Source organism: Dermacentor andersoni, chromosome 9 (genome assembly GCF_023375885.2).
Source record: "Dermacentor andersoni chromosome 9, qqDerAnde1_hic_scaffold, whole genome shotgun sequence".
In the NCBI taxonomy this organism is placed as follows: domain Eukaryota; kingdom Metazoa; phylum Arthropoda; class Arachnida; order Ixodida; family Ixodidae; genus Dermacentor; species Dermacentor andersoni.
The window spans coordinates 97,409,291-97,434,707 of NC_092822.1; the positions used below are offsets into that span (position 1 = coordinate 97,409,291).

General features: G+C 47.3%; 1 protein-coding gene across 1 annotated transcript in view; it reads left to right on the top strand.

Moving 5' to 3' along the window:
* The window catches only part of LOC129380237 (uncharacterized), a 116,262-nt gene extending 111,261 nt beyond the window's left edge, over positions 1–5,001 (top strand). Inside the window, exons 14-15 of the mRNA XM_072284574.1 lie at positions 1,404–1,515; positions 4,800–5,001. The gene's annotated coding sequence lies outside the window, so the exon portion shown is untranslated. The remainder of the gene's footprint in view (positions 1–1,403; positions 1,516–4,799) is intronic.
* The last annotated feature ends 20,416 nt before the right edge of the window (positions 5,002–25,417 follow it).

Here is a 25,417-nt window from a genome sequence, read left to right on the forward strand (position 1 = left end):
AATGATAGGGGATGAAAAATGGCATTCATGCCTTATGGTCACAAGTTGGCAGATAGTTCGAAAACTCAGGGCAAGGAATAAGCTGGCGCGTACTTGCCCGCATATTAACAAGGTAAGAAAACCAAGGGCGCTATAATGTAAAACTATTCCAAATTTTTCCAATTCTGCAATCAGCCCTCCGCCTTTGGTCAAAAGCTTTTTTGGAATTCACCTGTCTGTCACGTGGCGTCATGAAAACAGCGATAGCTCCCCATCTGATATGACGTGTACACTGATTATGCATGCTTTGACCGAACAATAGAAAATAGTTACTTCTGATTCGACGCCCTTTCGCCATGAGCTGTCGGCTATTGGTCAAATGTTTTCAGACTTCACCTGCCTGTCGTGCGAGGTCCCAAAACCGCAAAAACTCACAGCGTCAAAATGACGTGTACGCGTTAATGACGCATTAATAAGTCGAACAATATTGAATTTTCTTCTGAATAGCTGCAGGCTGCCCCGTTCCGTAAAGAATAGAAGATGGCTGCCGCCGATCGCTCAGGCACTGGCTACTCGCACCTGCCGGAGAGCATGGGTTTATTTGCGCATAATGAAACGTGTAATGTTTTTCAACACTTTCGGCACGTTTACCACCTCGCTCTGCCAACTGTTCTTTGCTGAGCATCCGTTTGAGCGGCATTCTTAACCTTCCGTAGCACGCCGCCGCGATATTCGGCCGGCTACGGCAAGCTAAGTAAAAGAAAGCGAACAAGTCGCAGACACCGACACCACACTATTCATCTGGTTATCGATTTTCCGTGCACTGGCTCGGCTCCGTCAAAACCCTCTCCACATGAGGTTGGTCCTCACCTCTTGTCAGCCAATTAGATAAGACAAGCCGCTCAGTGTAGGCAATGTTTTCAGGTCACCGCCCGATACTTGCGTCGGCGGTTACGCAAAGTTGACGTCAGGCCATTAGAATAAAAACATACTGGAGTAGTTTTACGTTATAGTGCTCCAAGGCATGGTGTTTTTTGCCCACTCACTCACTATAGAACAAGTCTGTTGAATGCAGAAAGAGCATGCTTTGTCAGATCCTCTTCCCTTGCAGTAAGGCGTGTGTGGGGCAAAAAGGCAGATGCGTAAGCGATCGACTTCCGGAATTCTACGCATACTTAAAATCCACAGGCTAAACTCATCTAGCCATGCACTCCAGAAACTGCAGAAACGGCGGACGTACGCCGCAGTCTCAAAATACAATGAATATTAACGGCAGTAACTGCTCTCGCACTCCTAATATGGTAAGCAGAAAGCGCAGTCTCTGCAACCACTTGATCCTGTGTATGTTATGCGGGTGCACATTACGTTGGTGCTTCTGTTGTGTCTTGAAATCGCAAAAGCACAGCTATCGATTGCACTCGCAGTGGAGGGGATCTGTTTCATCGTGGACGCCGACAAAATCGTGGCGGATCTGACTTACGGTGTTGTGCTCGAACATGGTGGCAGCCATAAAAGCAGCCTTCAAAAAAGTGAAAGGTGAGAAACTATTTAAATGTATGGTACATGTCACTAGTTATACAGCACCCAGTAACTAATGAACGGTGTAACTAGTAACTAGTATAACTAGTTATATGTATCTCAGTGCGCTGCTTTTTCAACAGCGTCTTACCGCAACCGGTGTTTTTTTGTGACTTGGGATCACGATCACAACAGGCGTGCATCATTTGGTGCCACTCATTGAAAATAAGCGACGCTAAATTATGCTATATCGCTGCAGGTTGAAATATGTCACAGAATTGGAAGATTCCAGCAGAGACATAGACGTCCGATCATTTTTAGGTTAACTCGGGCAGGCGCATTGGTGAGGACTTTTCCGCTCGTGTGCGATCCGTTCGCAGGAAACTGAGATGCCACTGACTCCAACAGTAAAAAATGATTACGCTGTGTCTGTAAGGTTTGGTTATGTGTTCATCGACAAATCCGCTATAAGTGGGATTACAAAACGAACGCCCTTACTACCGCTTCATCTCGTCCGTATCATACTTCCTCAAAGTTCGCTTCGGGCGTTACACACTGATGACAGAAAATACGGTATGTTGACCTTAAAATTTAATAATTTTGTCTCCTTGACAGCTTTTAATGCTCCTCATATTATCGGGGTTACCGAGACGTGGTACGAGACGTGTTACCGAGATGTTACCGAGTGTTACGAGACGTGACATTTTCGATGCTGAAGTTACTCCACCTGGCCTTAGCGTTGTGCGTCTGAGCTTACCTTTTCTATTCTTTGTGGTCCTAATGAAGTAGAATTGTGTGGTGTAAAGTGTCACTTGGCAACTGCTCTGTCGTTATTGGTGTAATTTATCGCCATCCGGGGTCCAATGTTGAGCAACTGTACTCTTTAGAAGCATTTCTTCATCAAATATGCATGTCATGTTCCAACTTAGTTCTGCTGGGCGATTTTAATGCGCCATGCATTTCGTGGCAATCCCGTATATCACTGGCTGCGATTCTTCCATCTGTGAAGAACTAATAAATGTTTCCCTCAACTGTGACCTAAAACAAATTGTCACCGAGAATACCAGAGGCCACTCCATTCTAGACCTTGTATTTCTTAGCGGAAAACTTGCTGAGTCAGAAGTCAACAAGGACAGCGTGGACAACATAAGGGAAGTTATTTGCACTAACTGTATAAATGAAATGGCAAATTAATAGGGTTGTGTCTAGAGCTAATAACGTTATCAGTTCATCAGCGAACTTGCTCTTCTAAAGTCTCCACCTGAATGTTTAGACTTTACGCAGCCTTATGAAAACAAGGTTTCTTGTTTACTTGCATTAGGTCAGAAATGGCAAGACATCTCTTAACAACGTTGCGTGCTCGGAATAATGTCTCATGATTACTTTTTGAGCTTCTTGTTACATACATCCAACACATGTGCTCAAAATTCATGCAGATGTTAATATCGTGAAGTCCAAACCAAAGAACACATCCTTCGACTGCTGCAACAATGCGTGTTTATCAAAACATGTGGAACCAACTGGCACCAGTTGCAGCTCTACTACGTCGTCACGTCAGGCTAGTGTTGACAACAATCCCAGCATTGCGAGACCAATTGCGCAATCCAATTAGATTATCGCACTGCGATAATTAGCGCATAGTTCTACTTTCCCTTACTTCAGCTGTGTTGTGCAGCATGTAAGAGTTGGGGTCGGGCATGAAATAGATGCTAGCTGACCCATGCCTTCGTCCGACTCGTACACGCTAAGGACGTTGTTCAAGGGAAGGACTTGTTCTCATCGAGAACGAGGAATATGCAATATTTACATGAAGGGTACAGAACGTTACAGTTTATCAGTCTAGCATGACTGAAAGAGAATGCACACTAAGCAGCCGCCGACGGCTGCTTAAAAACACTCATTGTGGCATCGTCGGTGACATACATAGAATGAACTGGGTAGGGAAAACTGCCGTAGAACCTTCATCCAATGAGAGAGTCATAGTAGACGACCTGCCTTTGAGGGGGAGGGTTCATGCACTCACTCCCGCCCTTTGGTTTCACTGAACAAACCGAGGTGAGAGGGTTCTTGTAGACAGGGGTCTTGAAACGAGCAGGCGCTTCTTGATCCCAGAGCTGACCCCGCAGTCAGGGGCCGCCGCGTCTGCCCATTGACTGTGACGACTGTGACTGTGACTGGGACAAAGCGAGTCGTTGCAGCGGGCAGGGAAGGGTTCGGAGGTCGCTTCTCCAAAGATCGGCAGCCCCCGCAGGCCGATCGTAACAAGCTTGACAGTATAATGCTTTCTCAACTTCAAACTTATTCCCGATGTTTCACGTGGAGGAAGCATGCGCTATTGATTTTCCAACGGCAAGAAATAGTCTGCAGCTGTTTGTGAGAATGAACCGAATACAAAGTAAATGGTGTCAGAAGGGAATCGAATAACTAAAATTTTTTGAATAGTTGGCGCATAACTGCAACCCTACCATCAACAATTATCACATCCAGGTATTCATAACGGTACCATTCCTGCCATTAAACTGCACATAAAACCGTACTTTGAAATCACAAATCGTGAATTCTGAACAAATAAGCCCGTTGTTATCCATCTGGAAACTCTTCCGAGCATACGCGTACTCTCATTATCGTAGAGAGTTATAAAGGTAACGTGATGGGTGAACCAGTAATGTGCATACCTTCAAGGCCGACGAGAGGACACAGATGCTGCATTTATCAGTAATACCATACAATACTACACAATACTAACTCCTGAATGCCGCCTCTCAGAAAAATTTTATGGCGAGTGATCGTGTTTAGCCAGAAAGATCTGCTTGTGTGAGCAACACAGTGTGCTCTATATTACGTCTACTGAAAATTGTTATCTGGAGAGACCACGATGTTAGGTAGTCGCGTAGTATTCGAAAAATGTGTTCACGCACTCACTTCCGCACTTTGGTTTCACTGAACACATGTGATGACCACCACATGTGGAATGTGGCACATGTGGTGAGCTGATGTGGAGACTATTTCACTCGACGACTGAATTGAATAGTGGCGATTCGGTTTAAGAACTCAAGCGAATATGACAGCCTTCCTCGAAAGTTTCGAATACTAGCACATCGCGTATAAAATAGGCTTGCATGCATCCCTGTTCACTCCTATCAGCTTATGCTTGGGATAAAACAATTGTTTTATCCCAATAAAACAATGGGTATCAATCAAAAAGCATTGCTTAAACGTTTAGAGAAATGCGATTGCCTTACTCATTGTTCGTGATCTGACGTCTGCTTATTTTTGTTTTGTTTTTCTTTTTTTGTGTGCAGGAACCCGGAGAAGGTTCCTGGAGATGACAAGGTCGCCGCAGAGGAAGAAGCAGAGCGCGAAAGTCAACCGTCGATGCCATAGATAGGATGCACTACTTGTCCATGTGCTGAACTTCATATCATTGCCGAGTAAAGAAAGAATGCCGCATCACTCGTCATGGAGCACCAAGATTTCTGTTAATAAAGTGTTACTTTACCTTCATTCCATGCAATATTAGAATCGGTAGACGTCCACATTGTTATCTAGACACCTTTATGTTATGTAGATGTTTGAGATATCATGCGCATGACAGTGCTTGTGCTACGACTTTATTTCTGGAACGAAGTGAAACATTATCAGAACTCCATTTTGGAAGTCAATTGCTCTACAAATAAAGACTGCTTGCCCAAGGGGGTCACAATGGAGATACTCTTTGAACGAATTCTCAGGATGACGCCAGTTTCGAGATTTTAGTTCCCGAACTTTTAAAGACCGGAAATGCACTGGTTGGGAATATACTGGTTGCCCGGATGATATCGTTTTGCTCTCGCAACGATAGCCGGATGTTCTCGCCACATTCTTGTCTTGAATGCCCGGCTAACGGCTCTGGATTTTGTCTCAGGTCACCGAAAATATTCTCGACAGTCTTATATATTAAAGAGGGCATCACACGGTCGCACGTACCGTTTAATAGTAGAGGGCCTATTATGGCTATACACGTGTAAAAACTGAGCTAGAACTCTCCAGCTCTCAGCCCCGCCCTCCGGCGCTCACCGCCATATTACCTAGCCATGTGTGACGTCATGCGCTGCATGGAACCGAGCCATCGCCTGCTACAGAATGCACCACGTGAGGTCGGAGCATGCCTGCCGTATGTTGCCGTATTTGGTACAAATATCGCACGCCATGTCTTCTACACCGTCAACATGGCATGATGAAGCAAGTAACGAATCCTTGAGCAGCAGTAGCAGCGGCGGGCACGATAAAACTATATGGTAAAACTAAAAATATGATAAAACTGTATGGTATGGTATGAAGAACATTTAGGTCCTGAAGGATCAGTCTGGGACTGATGCGGGCCGCTCCCACGTCGGGACTGAGAGGCCGAGCTCCTCTGCCATCACAAGGGCCCTCTGGACAGCCTGAGTTTGTCCGCCAGCCCTTCACTGTGAAGCATGCCAAAGTGGGGCGCAACATTTCAGCGTAAGAGGTTAGAAATCTCGCAAAGAAATCAAGACGCCACATCTTCATACTCTGGTTTTTGCCACACCACAGCACAAGCTACGTTGCCAGGGGACCAACACTCCAGTGCAAACAGGTATTCGCAGTTACACGTGTTCTGCATCTTCATTAGCAAGACGTAATTCACTTGTACACATGTGATGCAGGAAATTAAAATAAAAAATAAAGTGCTGTACAAAATTTAAGTACACCTATTTTCACAGGTATGACCACCTGGGGTTCTCTAACGTGCACCGAAATCTTAGTACACGGGTGTTGTCGCATTTCGCCTCCATCGAAATGCTGCGGCCGTGATTCCATCCCGCGACCTCGAGCTCAGCAGCCCAACATGTAGCAAGCATGGTCAACGTACGGGGATGGCGACATTGGCGTTGCGTGAAATGCTGCTGATGCCTTCCCGCCCTGTCGATGTTTCATGCGTGCAGCACTGCTTAGCCTGTCTGGTGCTACTTTGCACGATGCAAATTGTCACGCGCATAGATTGCACCTGATATCGGTAAAACATCAGCGCCCAAAAGGACTTCTTCTTGGGCAAGTTGATGCTTCGATTTCCTAGGTATACTTTGTGGCACAAAATACATTTCTTGAAAAGGGACAGAAGAGAGGGAGACAGTGAAGCGCCAAACTTCATCCGAGTTTCTAGTCAAGAAAGGTCATTGAGTTGAAGAAGCTGCAGGGAATTTAACAAAAAACTGCTGACTTGATATTGCCACGTGTCCCATTCACTAATAATCGTTCGAAACGGGACATCAACCTTATGGGTCTTGGCACTGAAAAAAGCTCGAAGAGAATCTTTTTTAATCTTTCTGATCTGTTTAGCTAATCTTCCATAGCCAATTTCTTCAGAGAACGAAGTCATGGTTTTCTTAACTTTTGATAAGCTGACTTTTACAGGCTTAAAATTCTTTTTGATTGCCTCTAATGCTTTATCGTTCAAGGCTTGCCTAGGAACAGCTACATAAGCACCTTCCTTCTCGGACTCCATTAGACAGAGTTCATTGTCTTTGAAAAAAGACACCGCACGTTGCAACATTCGTGCCTGTCGACCAGTTCCGGCCTTGGGGGCAGCTCTCTGTAGGCTGTCTACACCAACTAGTAGGCAACGCTCGCGCTGTTCCTGGGGCACTTTTCTTGCGACTTGCCGATTCCATGCCAGAAGCTCTTGTGCTGGAACCTGGGGCTCAAGTCCGTATTTCGGTCGAAGGCTTACGAGATAACTTGTTGCTAATGGGGTTATTCACGGCGCATTCGTGGAGTCACTCCCCTCATTATTCGCGGTGTCCAGGTTTTTGAACATTTATAAGGACGAGTTTCTAGGGGTCAGGGAGTGAGAAACCTAAGAAACGGAATTGGTTACGCTTGCTTTTACACGGTAGATCAACACGCAAGCCATTTCGCGGTTAGATTAAGTAAACTGAGTAGAAGGATAATAATAAAATTCTATTCCAGTAAAAAGAATAAAAATAATATTACAAAAACAAAAAATGAAAAGAAAAGGCCGAGGCCGGGCACAGGGTGAAGGAAAAAAGAAGCAGGTTCCGAGGAGTACGAACGACCGATCGTGGAAAACAGAAATACGGAGAAAAGTACCCTAGGAAAAGGCAATTTAAAAAGAAGACAAATAAACTGTACATATAGTAATAATAATGTGGCGAAATAAGAATGAAAAGAAAGAACAAGGTGGACGGGTCGGTCCGCTCCTCCAGTAGGGTAGTGGACATTCTTTTAGCATCACTCACGTATTTGGGTCGCATATGCTGTGATGCAGTTATTACTTTAACCTATGCTGGCTTCAACTTGTGCTCATAACGGCTGCGTCTGCCCTGAAACCTTGTGCAAGATAAATGGTGCTCGTCTGCTTATTCGTAGCCACCTACTCGAGCAGCATCCAGACCAGCGCGTCACAATTGGAACTTTCTCGCCCCCTGTTCGCGGTCGAGGCTTGCCTCGTCGCGCTAGAGCTCGACTGCTGAAGCTAAGGGTGGCTGTGAGAGCGTGTGCGAACGTTTCTACCGGCCAGGACATGTGGCAAGTCCCTCGTGTACGCCTTGCGGTTGCTGCGAGACACTTCGATCAGCACCTGATACTGGAGTGTCATTGCCCGCTTTCATTGCCCCGCGCACGTCGCTAGTGAGGGACTCTCATCTCCTTGGCCTGCGGTGTACGACACTCGACGAATATTCGTGCCCCTGTGGTTGTGCGTCTCGACGCGATCAGGCTCGTTGCGCTCTCATTATTTTTCTATAAGCAACTAACTCAGATTCAGGTTTGTGGCATTTTTTTTCTATTTTCCAATGACAAGACCTCAGGCACTATTTCGTCTATTTCCAACGCTTTAGTAGCATGACCTGCAGTGTCCGGCCCTACTATGCGTGACCTGTACTGCGTATGTACTGCTTTATTGTTTGACATTTGTCGTCTTGCTCTTTATTTCCTTTCTCTCCTCCCCTTCTTTCTACCTCCCATTTATATGTTTCCGTCTCCCCCTTTCTGAAAAGGAGGGCAGGCGTTGTGCCCTTCCCAGTGGCAGTTGCCAGCATGCACCTCGCTTTCCTTTTCCTCTCAAGTGTATTTGTTTTTCGAGCCCAATAATAATAATAGTAATAGTAATAACCTACGGACTAAGAAAAGAAAGGCTTTTCATTGTGCATTTATGCCGTGCGTGATTGTTGTGGATGAAATAGGACTATTTGTTCCCGTTCACGAGAAGAGCTGAACCCCGGCTGGAGAAGAGTGATATGAGTTATATATATATATATATATATATATATATATATATATATATATATATACATACATATATATACATATATATATATATATATATATACATATATATATACATATATATTATACATATATATATATATATATATATATATATATATAAATATTCAGCCTATATTCAGTCTCTCCTCACCCTGATAGGCTTACCATCACCGAAAGCCCTTTAATCGATGTAAGGGTCCAATGTCAAGGACTTCTGTCGGGACTAGGTTGACTTCGGGTTCCCACATTCCCACTTGGCTGCCTCGTATGCGAAGAGGATCGCGCAACATTGGAGGCGGAGTCCGGCGGAACGGGGCGACGTCATGGGTGGGATTTTGCGAACGATTCGACAATTGTGATCGGCCGTGACAGTCATCAGATTCCCTAGTCAATCATCAAGAGCAATGAATTACTTTAAAAGCAGACACCTTTCGCGCAGTAGTTTGTCCGCACGTGTCCTGGTTTGTCCTAATTTAAAGTGCTGTTACATGGGGTGGACGGGCTGCCACATTATAAATAAATGAAAAAAAGAACGTGGATGAAAGAAACAACTGGCCGCAGGTGGGATACGAACCCGCATGGCGCGTACGACGCTCTTCCCAATTGAACTATCGTGGCGCCATCTTCCCATTCATATCCTGAGGTATGTTTGCCTAATAGAGCTAACCCTGGAAGTCTTAGCCAGCGCCACCACTCACTTCCATGGCGGCGGATCGTGCCAAGGCCGCTTGATTAAAAGACACAGGTGCGGCCTGCCGTATGCGGCGAAGAGGGCGCAGCTCGCCTAGTGTTCTAGGCCACCGCAGCGGCACCACTGGTAGGAGAGAGCTTTGGTTTGGATATCGTGGCGAATGGACGTGCTTTTCGGGGCTCCGTGGCGGCGACGAAATCATAAGTTTTCGTGCATGCTTTGAGCTTGCTTCTGTTTTTGATTTGTTGATTTTTTTGCCTTTAAATAGTAATTGGGTGGTTTTGTTTTTCTTTCTTTGTCTCTCGTATTTCGGGTGAGCCGGTGTGTTTCATGTACATTTGGTTTTGCAGGATGGTTAAAATGTTCTTTCGAGCCACGTGCTTGTAGAGGTGCAGCCGGGTGGCACGTTGAGTGTACGTAGTTTTTTAATGGTAGCTTGGAAGTGGAAAAATTAATAACTATTAGTGGTTTTACTGTGTGTGTTTTGTTAGAAAAGTAAGAGCGTGGCCGCGTAGTTGAGCACGTGCGAGAGCGTGTCTTAGCTTCGGTCTCCGCGGCATCGATTGCTTTTGAAACAGTGGTGAGTGTTGCTTTGCGGCATTTTGAGGATTTGGATCCTGTGCGTATCGGTTTTTGCTGAAATTCACGTGCTCTGCATTGATATAGTATTATAGTATTTGCATCAGTAGTAGCATTATTATAGCATTTGCAAAAAGCCATGCTATACATGACGAGAAAGCACGGAAAGCAGGCAGTGCGCGGGTGGTCCCTGAAGCACATGAGGAGATGGATGAGAATGGAGAGGGCTTCGAAACAACTGGCTCACAACGTGATGTCGATACTAGGCTGCAGAAAATTGAGGCTTTCCAGGAAGAGCTTGTTAAACAGGTTGCAAGAGCTCAAAAATGAGCTAAACAGGCAGCGTGATGCACGGAAGGTAGTTGAAAAGAGACTTGAAGCATCCGAGGAAAAGCTGAACAAGGCCGTCATTGTGAACGAGAACGTGCTTGACAATGGGACGCAGACCCCCGACGTGACAGGAGAGGGAGTGTCAGGAAAGTACGTGGAATGCGTGCAGCGTGATGAAGAGTTAGCTGGAAAGAGCGGCACCTTCCTTGAGGCCACCACGCGGAAAAAGCAAGAGCCCAGGGGACAATACCCCTTGTCGAGTCCGAATCACGCGGAAAAGTACAAAGGGAAGCAGGGAGAGGTAGGACAGAGGGAAAGTGTTATTATCGCTGGCGACTCAAACTTGGCTGGGTGCTCAAAAGCAATTGTGGAGAGGGTGAAAGACGATAAAAGAGTGGTGGTAGGGACATTTCCAGGGCGGACACTGGGTTCTGTCATGGAGTGAGCAAAAGAAAAGCCCGCGGAAGATGGCCACGTGCGCAACCTTGTCATAGTAGCAGGTGGGCTAAACGACGTCCTAAACATTAAAGGGACAGGACAGGCGAAGGGGGTGGATGACTTGCGCGCGTTATCCCCTCAGGTGCAGATCGTGGTGTGCATGGTACCTGAGGTGCCTGTGCGAAACAGTCACGTACAAAGAGCCGTAGTGGCTGCTAATGAGGCGATACGGAAAATCAGCCGAGAGAAGGGCTTCGAGGTTGTCGGAGTAAACAGGGAAGTGAGAAGGCGTGGTGGTTTTGAACGAGACGGGATCCACTTCAATTACAGGCTTGCACGAGAAGTGGGCTGGCTACTTGGTGGTCGCGCTGTTGCTTTTTTAGACTCCACGCCAACGGCAAATCTCATGGCTCTAGGAGTACATAATACCCTCAAAGAGATGTGGGAACCACAATGCCTCTCCCAACTCTATAGGTTGCACTCACAAAATAAGGTAGAGATATGCTCGAAAAGATCCATATTAAGCTGCACTATACGATAGACCAAAGGGAAGAGGTACCACGTGATGTGAGGAGACGCATCAACGTGTACCCCATTCCGCGGAACATGCAACTCGCATATAGCATCGAAAGGAGAAAAGCAAGAGGGGAAGCCCTGTAGAAGAAATGGGACGAGCAACCTAACACCCTCTATGTGGACGCCGCAGGGCCAAAGAATGGAGTGATGACTATTGTGGTCTCAACGCCTTCAGGATCGATGGTTAATTGCGCCTCGATGAATACATCGAATCCCACTCACGCAGAGGAAGCAGCTATTGCATTAGCTATAGCATCTAACCCCAACGCCGATGTGCTCACTGACTCCCAGAACACCTGTCGCAACTTCAATAATGTATTAAATCACAGGTTAGGGTTGTCATTGCTGACTAAGCATCCACCCAGCCAAGCCTCAGTCATCTGGTTTCTCGGTCACTTGGAACTACCAGGAAGAAACGAAGCCGCTCACAGGCATGCCCGAGCTCTTCTATACCGGGCGTCTCCGCCTGATGACCGCGAAGCGTGCTGCGACCTAACTGCTTTAGCAGTGTATGCTGACAATCTCGCACCATACAGAACAGCCAGGAAGGAGTACCCAACACCACATATATTCCTCAATAAGTTGGAAGAGAACACTCTTAGGAGACTACAAACTAATACATACCCAACGCCAGCTAAGTTACGCCAGTGGTACCCTACACTATACTCCCCACAATGCCCACACTATGGAGAGGTAGCTAACCTCTACCACATGGTGTGGGCTTGCCATTTTAATCCCATAGTTGACCCCATTCCAAATCCCTCAGAAGAGCAGTGGGAGCCTATTCTGCTCAGCGATGATCCTGACGATCAGCACTGGCTGGTGGGGCGGGCCAGCGCAGCAGCAGTAACCAGTGGGCCGCTACTGGACTAGGCGGCCACCCGCGAGTTCTACGAATATCCTGAAAATAAAGATGTTTTCAGTCAATCAATCAATTGAGTAAAATAAAATAAAGAAGCACACGTAATTTTTTCCTACCCTTCATTTTTTTGTGGGAACTGCATTGCATGCGAATTTAATATTTCACACTGTTTAGAGATCATGAGCTAATGGGTAAACATTCAAAATGCGAAGATTGTTTTTCATAATACTCGTATTTCTTGCGATTTGTAAATTTGGCTATTGAACACATCTACTAGTCAAAGAAATATGGTGAGGAAGATGATTGGGAAGAACAATGGCATTACTACAAAAACCTGAACAACTATACCAGCATATTTAACCTCTTCCTTGAAAGCAAATGCAATTGGATCAAGTACCTTGCCAAAGGGATATTTTTAGATTCTAGATATATCGCACCTTCTACGTGAAATATTGAGTGCCAAGTACGAGCCGATGTGTGACGAGACGTATTCAAATGGCATCCGTTTGCGATACAGAAGAAAATAAGAAATGTGGTGCCATGGCAATAATTGGAAATGGCGCAATGTTCAGTTGATAACCACCGCGGCAATTCGACATGACATCCGGGATACCGAAGGATGATGTGCTGATGCTTACGTGAAATTCGTCAACTTACGCGCTTCATCGTCTTCCATGGCGCCGGCCTTTGCGCGCGCCGCCCTGCGGTGCGGGAGCCCCAGATCATTGTGTCAATTGCCCCTAATGCGAAAAGCGACCGTCTCGGTTGCGTCAAAAAGTTCTTTCAGCGACATAAGAAATGGAGCTCCTCAGGTGCATCTCGGCGTTCACGGACACGCATAGTATGGTTTCATGCGCACTACATGAACAATTTAAGCGCGAGGACGACGACGGGGTGAACCGGGGTCAGAACTGTAGGGGACGATTTCGTAGGTCACGTGACTGAGGCGGCGTGTAACCTTGTAGGGACCAAATACCGGCGGATCAACTTTTCCGAGAGTCCACGGCGACGGATGGGCGTCCAGACCCATACGCAGGCGCCCGTATTGTAATGTACGTCGCGTTGACTCTGGTTGTTCGAAAGGTGTCGGTATGCTATTGGCTCCGGATACGATGCCGAGCAAGCTAGGGTGCCTTTTCGGCTCTTTGTACAAACTCTTCCACGTGTTCACTGGTCGGGCTATTATCAGCCAGAGGTAGCATGGCGTCAAGTGTTGAGGTGTCGTGGCGCCCTTATACAAGTTCGAACGACGCAAGCTGTGTAGTATCCTGTACAGCAGTGTTATACGCGAAGGTCACATAGGGTAAAATCTCGTCCCTCGTATTGTGCTCTACGTCGACACGGAGAGCATATCAGCCAGCGTTCTGTTCAAACGTTCCGTTAATCCATTGGTTTGAGGGTGATACGCAGTGCTCTTTCGGTGAGAGCTATGCGTCAGCTTGAGAACATCCCGCATAGGTTCCGCTGTAAATGTTGTACCGCGGTCGGTGATGAGAAGAGACGGTGCACCATCTCGTGGGACGATGTGGCGTACAAAGAACTTGGCCACTTCATACGAATTTGCTTGCGGAATAGTATCGGTTTTGGCGAACCCGGCTAAGTAGTCGTTAGCGACGACTATCCATCTGTTGCGCGAAGAAGTCACTGGGAATGGCCCAAGAAGATACATTGCTATTTGTTGGAAGGGTGCTTGAGCAGGGTACACACGGTGTAGAAAGCGAGCGGTTTAACTGGTGGCTTCCTACGGCGCTGACAATCGCGGCAGGTCTTCATGTACCGTTGCATAGAAGAAAAAAGCAAGGGCCAGTAATACTTCTGTCGTATCCTTGCTAATGGCTTAGCGAATCCCAGGTGTCCAGCGCATGGATCATCATGGCAGGCTTGCAAAATGTCTTGGCGCAGCACCGACGGCATGACAAGGAGGTACATGATGGGAACGCTTCCGCAGTTTTTCTTGTAAAGGACGTTGTTGTGCAAGTAGTACGATGATAAGCCACGCACGAGCGAGCGGCGTGAAACACCTTCAACTCCTTGAAGGTGCTCGATCAGCGGCAGCAGCTCAGGGTCTGCGCGCTGGTGCTCAGCCATCTTTATGGCGTCGATAACGCCGACAAATAGAAAGTTAGGGTCAGGGTGCGATGACATCGTAGGGAGTGGTGCGCGTGACAAGCAGTCAGCATCACTGTGCTTGCTTCCAGATCTGTGGACAGCTGTAATGTCGTACTCTTGTAAACGTAGGCTCCAAGGGGCTTGTCCGCTTGAAGGATCCTTGAGGTTTGCAAACCAGCATAGGGCGTGGTGCTCGCTGACAGCTTTAAAGGGTCTACCCTACAAGTAGGGTCGGAATTTGATAATTGCCCACACAACCGCTAAGCATTCTTTTTGAGTGGTTGAGTAGTTTTTCTCAGCCTTGCTGAAACTGCGGCTTGCATAATCAATGGTGCGTTCCGCATTAGCTTGCCGCTGCACAAGAACTGCGCCGAGACCCGCATTACTGGCATCAGGGTGAATTTCAGTGTCAGCGTCTTCGTCGAAATGAGCAAGTATTGGGGTCTCTTGCAAACGCTTGCGCAGTTTATTGAACGACTGCTGCTGCTTGTCCGATCAAATGAAAGGCACATCGTCGCGTGTGAGCCGTGTCAGAGGCTCAGCAATTCTCGAGAATCCCTCAACGAAGCGCATATATTGTACGCACAAACCAAGGAAGCGCTTCGTTCGACAGCCTTCTTGTCTGTGGGTGGTGAAAACTCGGCCACGGCAGCTAACTTGTCGGGGTCTGGTTGGATGCCTTGAGGACGAACGACATAACCAAGGAGTTTGAGCTCTTGGAACCCGAAAAAGCATTTTTCAGGCATGATGGTGAGGCCGGCAGCATGGATCGCAGCGAGGACACTCTCGAGTCGTGCGAGATGTTCGTCCAACGTGCTAGAGAACACGACGACGTCGTCCAAGTATACGAGGCAGGTTTGCCATTTAAGTTCAGAAAGCACGGCATCCATCATCCGCTGAATGGTGGCAGGTGCAGAACAGAGACCGAAGGAGAGAACTTTGAATTCATAAAGCCTGTCAGGTGTCACAAACACTGTTTTTTCACGATTGTATTCTTCAACTTCGAGTTGTCAATACCCTGAACTAAGATCCACCGAAGAAATGAACTTGGCATGTTGTAGACAATCCAATGCGTCGTCGATCCGTGGCAATGGTAAACATAGCGCTTGGTGACATGGTTGAACTTCCTGTAATCAACGTAGTGTGTTGTTTTTGTTTCGGACTAGCACTATAGGGAAGGCCCACGGCCTTTTGGACGGCGGGATCACGTCGTCTTGAAGCATCTCCTTCACCTGACGCTTGATCGCTTCCCTTTCCGCAGTAGATCCTCTGTTAGGATGCTGACGAACAGGACGTGCGGACTCGTCCGTAATAATGCGTTGCTATATGATGGACCTGCGTTGACATTGAAAAACAGTCCGAAAATTCATTCATGATACTCAGAAGGCCGTCTTTCTGATGGTCTGGCGGAGCGCCGCTAGCGTGAATATGTTCTTTTATGCTGGATAACTCAGATTGCTGAGACCATGCGGTTTCTAATGTGGCAATGCCAGTAACATCAATGAATTCGCGGAGAAATGCGATTGTCGGTCCACGCGGTACATGCCGATACTCGTTCCTAAATATTGTTAGCAAAACGACTGAGCATTTGTTTCGCACCTGAAGAAGCCTATGCAAATGTGGTGCTCAAGAAGCAGGGGCATGTTTGCCTCAGCAATTCCTATGGCGTCGTCCTCCTTGTCGCATCGGACAAGTGTAAGCACGCTGCTCTTGGTTTGCAATGTGACGTGATCGTCAGCTACGCGATGTCACAGGTGTTGTGATTACTGTTCGCTATGACTTGCGTAGTAGCGAAGCTGACTCTGGACTCTTGCAGGTCGATGATGGCACCGTTCGCTTGATGGAAATCAATGCCGAGTATAAGGTCCTTTGAACATTCAGGAAGAATGACGAAATCGCCGACGTACGTGAAGCCCTGAATGGTAACTCGTGCGGTGCCCCGGCCCAATGGAGGAACGAGGTGCCTTCCTGCAGTACGAAGCTGAGTTCCGGTCCATTGCGTCGAAATATTGTTCGATATACGCACAAGATTCTGGCTCATAACAGACGTGTCCGCCCCCGTGTCGTTTAACGCCGTGACTTCGTAGTCACCTACGGTAGCTGGTACGCCGCAAGATACTGACACCGAACTACACTGCTTTCAATGGGTCTCAATTACGACATGTCGCGGTCGTCGAATTGGAGGATCTTCAGCGTTCGCAACGTCAACGACTTCACTTCCGCAGGTCGCTGGACTTAGTTTTCCCGGAATGTAGGGCTGGGTGAGTGACGCCTTACTGCTCTCGCCGTGAAGAGGGGGCTGGAATACCTGTTTCAGGCGGGTGACGGTGGCCGGGGTTCACGAAATCGTGAGGCAAACGAGGTCCTGGCGTCCACGAGGTATGCTTCAATCTCTAGGGGGCGTTCACCATTGCGCGGGCACGGCAAATTCAGTGAAAATCCACAGAGCCCAGCTCGGCGGTAAGGACACGTCCTGTAGAGGTGATCGGCTTCACCGCAATAAAAACAAAAGGGCATCCGGTCTGCAGTGCGCCATACGTCTCTCTTGCGGGGTTGTCGTGTTGCAGTCATGAATGGCGTGTGGCGAGGCCTGAAGTCGCCAGTTGCTTCTTCAACGGCGCGCAAACCATAATATTCCGGGACGTCGCTCACATCGCGAAAAATTGGGGACAACGAACTTCGTGCAGCTCCGCTTACAACATGCGAGGCTGGGGCTCCCGTACCTCGTGCTGTGATGTCTCGCTTCGCTCTAGCACTTGGACTGCCTGCCTGATTTCCTCCAGGACGACTTCAGCCAGAGCGAGTCGCTGTACCGATGCCAGAGCCACCTGAAGGTTTTGGAGATCTGCTCGAGCGACAAGCCTAATCAGCTCCGGCAAGGCGTCGGTATTGTCCAGGGGTACAGCGAGAGGGTCACGCGGTAGGGTCGACACGCCGTGGTTGTACGGCCTTGTTAGCTGCTGCAGTGCCTTTTCCATTGATATGGCTTCTGCGAGAAACTCTGCAACGTTCATTGGTGGGTTGCGTATTAGGGCACCAAATAACTCTTGCTTGATACCGCACATCAAGTTCCTGAGCTTCTTTTCTTCCGGCATGGACGGATACGCGCGTCGGGAAAGTTGGCACATATCATCGACAAGCATTGCGGCGCTTTAGTTCGGCCGCTGTACTTTCGCCTGAATTACAGATTCAGCCCGCTCCTTGCGATCGAGGCTGGTTTGTGTGCTGGTTAGCTGCCAGAGGAATTCGTCCCACGTCGATAGGGTCGCCTCACGGTTCTCAAACCATGTCGGTGCACTGTCCTCGAAGGCAAGGCAGGCGTTCCGTAGCTTGCGCTCTGGAGTCCAGCTGTTGAATTCTGCGACAGGCTCAAAGTGATCGAGCCAGTCTTCTAGATCCTCGAAGGTGTCCCCATGGAAGGACGTGGGGATTCGCGGCTGGTTGAGGATGACCTGAGTCAGCGCCGTTGAGGAAGAAGACGGAATCTATGTACTCATCCTTGTGACTTGATTGGGTAGAAGCTTCTGCTCAGGTGGCAGTCCTTGAAGTCGGCGGCTTGTGCGTATGCGAACAGGAGTTAGCTCGACCGGACTTTGTACTGGGCTTGTAGGCAGTGTTCGATCTGGTAGTGTTAGCTTGTACCCAGCACCTCCACCAGAAAAGTTTATCGTATATTGAAGACGGCGTCTTGCAAAATAGACGCTTCTCTTTAATGGTAGGCCAGATGAAGAGCGTGAAGCTTACGAGCTTCATCGCATTTCATGGTTCCGACTTTTGCACACGCCGTAATGCGGTGCGGGAGCCCCAAATCATTCTGTGTATATTACAGGGAAGGCGTCCCGAATGTTAACCGATTTGACATTGAACGCGCGGTGTGACGCGTTTCTCCACGCGGACCAGTTACGCTCGTAACCAAAACATTCGACATCACGTGCTGGTTAGCGCCGTGGTGCCCAAATAATACAACTTTTGATGTAATAATGTGTACACAAGTTCAAGTTTTACTGTATGAAGTAGCTATTGTGCAGATAGCGCCGCAGTTTAAAAATCAACTGCACCGTGAAGCACTCTTAGTGAGACTTCCGTGACCGCACTTCTTGGGCAATTTCCACAGTGCTGCATTCGATAAGCATGAAACGGAATATAGCCAGCTTGAGCCCATAGCTCGTAGCATAGGCAGTAGCGGTAACCGTAGAGCAGTAGATGCAGATATCCCGAACCTCTCTAATCTCAGTGTCACCGATGTAGGACTTACCGATTACATGGCGAGCTGCAGCGTAGCAACTGCAACTCTTTGTGTATATATAAAACAAGCTCTCTGAAAACTTGCAAATAGCGGATCCAAAACAAAGAAAGAGCGGTGGCGCAGTAGTAGTTCACGGTTTTGTCTTATTTTTCTTTTCTTTTTTGACACACCATAGATGCCCGTCTACGTTGGCCTACACGAACTCCCTGACAGCAAGAGGAAGGCTGTGGGCGACAGGCTCACTCTCATCGACAAAATTGTCAGGTGTGATAAAAAATCACGGGTAATAATTGTTTAACATTGTATACATCTGTGGGAGCAATCATTTGCCTATGAGAGGCGCAGTATTGAAGTGGTTAAGGATCACTTGCATTCACCAAGGTGTCGCCTAAGTTATCTACACGCGAGAACCAATACTGGCGGTTAATGTTGATACTTGCTGGTCTGTTTCGCTTTCATATCTGTTTGCAGAGATATCACTTTAAACACAATGTGTTCTTCCTTAAATGTGAGCACGCTGAATGTTTTGTGTGGCCTGGTACTTGGCTTTAAAGTAGCCGCGTAGTCTAGAATTGCAAGGAAGAGCTACGCTCAGTCACTTGTGGCACATTGGGATGTCGGAATGAATTTATGAACTCAACGTGCTAGAAATTATACTATGGTGTCCGCAGCAGCTTTCATAATATCATAACTGTCCCTTCTGGATGTAGAACCTCACCGACAACTGAACATGCTCAAAAGGTCCACTTTAGGTTACGCTAATGCCATCTGGAAAGTAGTCCAAGGTGCGCTAATTTTTTAGCATGATAATATGGCCGCTTTTGTCCGATATCGAGTCAGCGGCGTCATACTCGAGAGAAGAAAGCCCTATACCCATTGAGGGAAAACACGGGTTAAGTCGGGAGATGATATTCAAGAAGATGAGCCAAAGGTGAACTAGGTAAAAGCGGGAGCCTTTGAGCCACTTAAGAGAGTGGCCCGAAAGGTAAATTTCAGAATTGGTGTCTGTGCATGCATTTCGGAAGTCATAACACTATACTGTAGTGGCTAAGGACCACGTTGTGTGCAGCTTAAAGAAGTTGCTGTTTAAAAGATGGCGCTGTCGACTAGAAGATTGTGGTGCTGTCACATTAACTGATCTTGGCGCCCAAAGCAAGAGCCCATTTCCGTTGGCTTTATTCTGTATGCCTGTGCAATTCATGCAGAATTCACAGAGAGTTTGGGTATTGCAGCTAGGGTCCGTAATTAAAGTTTGAGGGGAAATTGAACGCAGAAGTTTCATCAACGCATCGGAACATTACAATCTCATTCTGTCGTTCTCAGGACAGACGCATCCCACTTCGAGCCTTGCACCAACGTTATCTTCCTCAACGACCTGGTTAATGTACTACTGGAAAAACACAAGTGAATGTTCGCGTACGGCATGTCTTCCTGGTCAAGCGCCGAGTGGGAAGCTTGGAAGGACCTCGCCCGGTGGTCTGAGGACATTCCAGTTTTCAGCAGCGCTGGAGCTTTTGTACTCGCCCGCATTGTGCCCAGCAGTGTGCTCGCCCAGTCCACGGATATGACCGAAGAAACGTAGAGCCATTCCAGCCGTCGACTTCGGCAAGGGCTAAACTTCTCTTTTGATATTCAGACAGTTGACGCTAATTAAAGTGGAATGAAACTAGTTTATTGTGTAAAATACCTCTATTTAGTAAGAGACTTTCGTTATTTAGCAAGATTAATTGCTGCATCGGGGGACGAAGGGGATGCCGGTGGCGTGATTGTCGATATTGATATGAAGAATGCGCTTATCACGGTGGCACTGGTGGCAGGTTGAAAATTCGTCACCGACTCGTGAAAAGGTTCCACTTATCATCTAACCGAATATTTTGTTTGCGATATATTCTGCGAAAACGCTTGATAATGACTATTATGGTAATTTTTCCAAAGGCTAGAGCATCAAAACTGAAGAGCCCTCCACAGCTATTGTAGCGTAACGAACGCCTGCCGTGATCTGAGGCACACAAGTATTGCCGCCTAATGTAGCACTTTGCTTCCTGTGTATATGTTTTCGTTTAGCTCCTCATTGTCACTCTTTAAAGTAGCAGGCTAATAAACGCGTGCTTCCCATGGCCGTCTTACAGATTAACATAACCATGCGGCATCAAGATAATCCTCAAGGAACCAATAAATGAAATTGAGCACGAAACTGCTACGCTTCGGTTTTTTTTTTTTTTTGCTTTTTTTTGCTAGTGAGGTTATTGTAACCGATCTCGTTGTGAATGAGGTTCCGGCAAAAGTGCGGCTGTCTGAAAAAAACGAAGTGCTAACAGGGTGACCGGGCCTAAAGGCTTTGGTGACAGGCATTAAAAGCTTCCAGTGGCCTGTACTTTCGCGTGGAGCACGAGCATTTATGAACACGCAGCTGGATGCACAGCGCATAAGTGCACGACAACCCGGCTAGAATAACTACATCCAACACCAAAACAACAACAGCTGGAAGACAAAGCAGCACCGCGACGAGATGTAAAGAGCGAGGGAAATAAATCTGCGAAGGGAACAGGCGAGCGACGGAACCTCGGTTTCGGAGTGCAAACCGCTGCTTCTCCCAGACATGCCAAGCCAATGTTGCCACACGTGTACGATCGCATTTCATGCGAGGTGTCTTTGTACAGCTGCTGACGAGTTGAAATATTGAAGAAGCAGCTCTGAGTCAGCCGTTGTATGCAAGCACTCATCAGGCCATTAAATTTAGGGTTGGACGTAGAGGTGTCAACAATAAAATATACTTTATGTTGAAGCATCTACAATGAAGTATAGTACGCACGCTGCACGTGCTTACTCCGGCAGTATGGCACGGTAGGAAGAACTTTATTTAGGTCCCGAGGCATCAGTCTGTGGCTGATGCGGGCCGCTCCCACGTCAATGCTATAGAATTTGCTTGCGAATTATAGCGCAAGGAAGCCGGGAAGCAAGCACCAAGCGCACATACACAAGCTGCCGCTCCACTTAATCCTGTGGATGACAAGCAAGCTTGACAAACGTGTTCACAGATTAAACTATGGTGTTAACGTACTACAATGCAACTTCAGCGTTGCGTCGTGAGGGCACGCGATGCATTTTGCCCGCTTGCTCCAGAAATGTGTTGAAATGCGGAATCGGTGACAAAGGATTTCCTATCGGTGATGCTGTCGACGTTGTGAATAACTGATATTTTGCAATATAAAAGTATGACACTTATGTTAGATTACATTAGGCATAGCCGTATCTTTCTTTCGGATGTGATGCGTTCTTTTTGTTGTGAACGTGAACCGTAAAAGATGTCTTTATAGCTTTTGTAGTGCCACCCGTTCTTTATGAAACAGTGTAGTACATAGCGTAGGTCGGCAGCACAAGAAGCATCTCGCCAAGCACTCTAAGCCAGGATTCTGCGATTTCAGATGGGGACAAAGTGTCCCCATTTGTGTGCGCTGCACTGTTAGCGAAAATTGGCCGAGATTGAGGTTTTCACCGCTCATCCACTTTGAAAACTCCCTTGCAGTAAAAAGTTACTCTGGTATGCTGGAGTAAAACGCGCTCCATTACGTCGTTTTGCTTAGCATTTGCTTGCGAATTATAGTGCAAGGAAGCCGGAAAGCAAGCACCAAGCGCACATCCACAAGCTGCCACGGTATTGGATAAACTTAATCCTGTGGATGAAAAGCAAGCTTGACAAACGTGGTCACAGATTAACCTATGGCGTTAACGTACTACAATGCAACTTCAGTGTTGCGTCGTGAGGGCACGCGATGCATTGTGCCCGCTTGCTGCAGAAATGTGTTGAAATGCGGAATCGGTGATTTCCTATCGGCGATGCTGTCGACGTTGTGAATAACTGATTTTTCGCAATATAAAAGTATGACACTTATGTTATTTATTTATTTATTTATTTATTTATTTATACAATACTGCAGGCCCAAATGAGGGTCTAAGCAGGACGGGCAGAATACATAAATATTTACGTATGCACGTAAAGATACATACAGACATGAAAAGAAAATACAGAAGCAATGCAACATATGGAAATATCATAAGGAAACAAAAAATGAAAGCGACGACTAATAAGATTAAGAGAAGGTACACTGAAGGAAGGCAACATGACAAACATTAGAATAGTATCACACGCATATTTGAGCAATGGCAACCACTATCGAGAGAGGAAAAAAAGGGGAGAAAAAGAATACATCAGAAGTTGAACGAGCGCTCGTTGCAAAATACTGAAAATAAAAGAATAAGGATGATGTGGAAACTATTATACAATGTTCACGTGTAAAAAAGAAAACAGTAACAAGGCTTGCCGATATGGAAACGCCCCCAGTATCTAAGACACAAGCGGTCAATATAATCGGTGTTTATCAACTGTGTTAATGGCAGGCTGTTCTAATCTGTTACAGTGCGAGGGAAGAATGAAAACTTAAAAAGGTTAGTTCGGGTGTTATAAGGCGTCAAAGAATCAGCGTGACGATGCCGTATTCGGCGCGCTGTAAGTTGTTTAACATAAGCCTGTGGCTGGAGGCACAAACGGTGGAATGCCAAAGACTACCAGATTGGATCTCCTGCTCCTATCCTCCAGATCAGCCAACTTCGCCTCCAGGGACGTTACTGTACGTTCAAGGTCATCTACACGCGAGGCTCGTTTTTATAATTCAACGAATCTGGCTCCCCAATCAGCTATAGCGTTTTCCACCTTATTCTGTTGCTCCCTGAGCGCAGTTACGTCAGCTGCCAACTTGTTCTGACCATACAGCAGCTCTTTCAGCATGGATTCGATAGAGGCCCCACTACCGTCAGTGGGGCCGGGATTTAGCTCAACGTCGCCGCACATCAGCAGCAAGCATACGAACTACACATCATGGACAACAAAAGCACACCGTAGGGGGCACGGCAAGACCAAAAGACCACGACAATCACTTCTAATCGTGTTATAGCAGTTACTAACCTGCACAAGGTAGCAGAACGGTTTAAGCCACATGCTTGTCGATGGTCCGCCGTGCCCACTGAAAGTGTAGGCTTGGAGCTGTTCCTTTATAAAGCGATGCGTTGACGTCACGTGAAGAATAGGTGGCGCCTCAAGTGACGCATCCCAAAACAGCGAAGGGTTGGCGTCATGAAAGCAGTGACGTGGCATCGGTGCTGTAGTTGTGGTCCAAGTGCACGTGGCGAAGTTTGGTAGATGCGGACGGTCGATTTCATTTCTTGAAGACTGGTCAGGCTGCGGCAGTTGTGGTTAGGCATTACATTAGGCATAGCCGTATCTTTCTTTCGGATGTGATGCGTTCTTTTTGTTGTGAACGTGAACCGTAAAAGAAGTCTTTATAGCTTTTGTAATGCCACCCGTTCTTTTTGAAACAGTGTAGTACATAGCGCACAAGAAGCATCTCGCCAAGCACTCTAAGCCAGGCATCTGCGATATCAGATGGGGACAAAGTGCGCCGAGGGCTGATAGATTTGTGTGCGCTGCACTGTTAGCGAAAATTAGCCGAGATTGGGGTTTTCACCGCTCATCCACTTTAAAAACTTCCTTGTAGTAAAAAGTTACTCTGGTATGCTGGAGTAAAACGCGCTCCATTACGTTGTTTTACTACCACCTCCAAGAAGCGGAGTAACAAGATGTCATTAAACGACTCTACGACGTACGCAGATTTAGATCAGGTCAATAGAAACCATCCACAAGGAATTCATAACCACGGCATCTTGAACCTTGCCCAAGATCACGTGATTAAATACTGCCATTACACCCGGCAAGCCCTCACCAGCTCCGTGCCTTCCAGTTAACCCTATACTCGGTGACAGGCACGGCCACGCTATCGGAAAATACATCGTAGTGGAGCATTGGCCAAAATATTGCTGTGTTGACTTTAGCACCGTTTCAGAAGTAAGTAGCAGAAGTAGGTACGGTAGCAGGAATCCTGTGATTAGCGAGATTAATTGCACCATGCAATTCATGTAATACGGCTGGCACATCGTCAGCGCGCCTCTTTGACCGTGTTAGCCTATGTTGATCTAGTCGTGGGGTGGCGGTGTGAACGACCCGAGATACTGCTACGGTGTTTGTAGAAGCGTTGTGGAATTGATTAGATGCGAAGAAGTGTTAGGGGCCCCTCCGTCGGTAACTGGCTGCAGTTTGACTACCTTAAGACTTAGGGTGGCCACGTTGTTTTCGAATTTGTGAACTCTCGGCAATAAGGTTCAGACCGCCAGCACTAGGATACCGACGGTTTCTGCTTGTCACAGTACGTGTTGCATTTCCGTTAATATCTGTCCTAGGTCGGCCAGTTGCGATCCGGTTTGGCTGCTAACGGGCGGACCCTTTTTCTTAGATGGCGGAGGGTTGTCGTCCTCCTCCATGCGATTATCGGGGGTTACTGCAGTCACCCCTCCACTACAAGAACTCGGGTGGGGTGTTATCTCCGCCGTTCGAGAATTCTTAAATTCCCTGATTTTGCTCGTGAGGTGTGAGATTTTCTCTTAAGAGTGAATTTCGCGGTATCATTGCTGTGTTCACCGTGTCATTTCCTCAGAAGCTGCAGTCTCTTCAGATCCACCGCAGTGCGACGAGCCTTTGAACGTGTCTAACCAGCTCACTTTGTCGGTCGCCTCGCCTCCCCTGCGCAGCGGGACCGCGATCACGTATCTCCGAGAGGTATACCCTAGACGATTCGTTTGGAAGTTAGCTCGAGTGCCAAATTGTACGTGTTGTTCTCATGGGCCTGCCCGTTCAACAAGACGCCCGGCTGCGCCGCTAAGGTTTAGGAACGTTTTACAGCGAAGC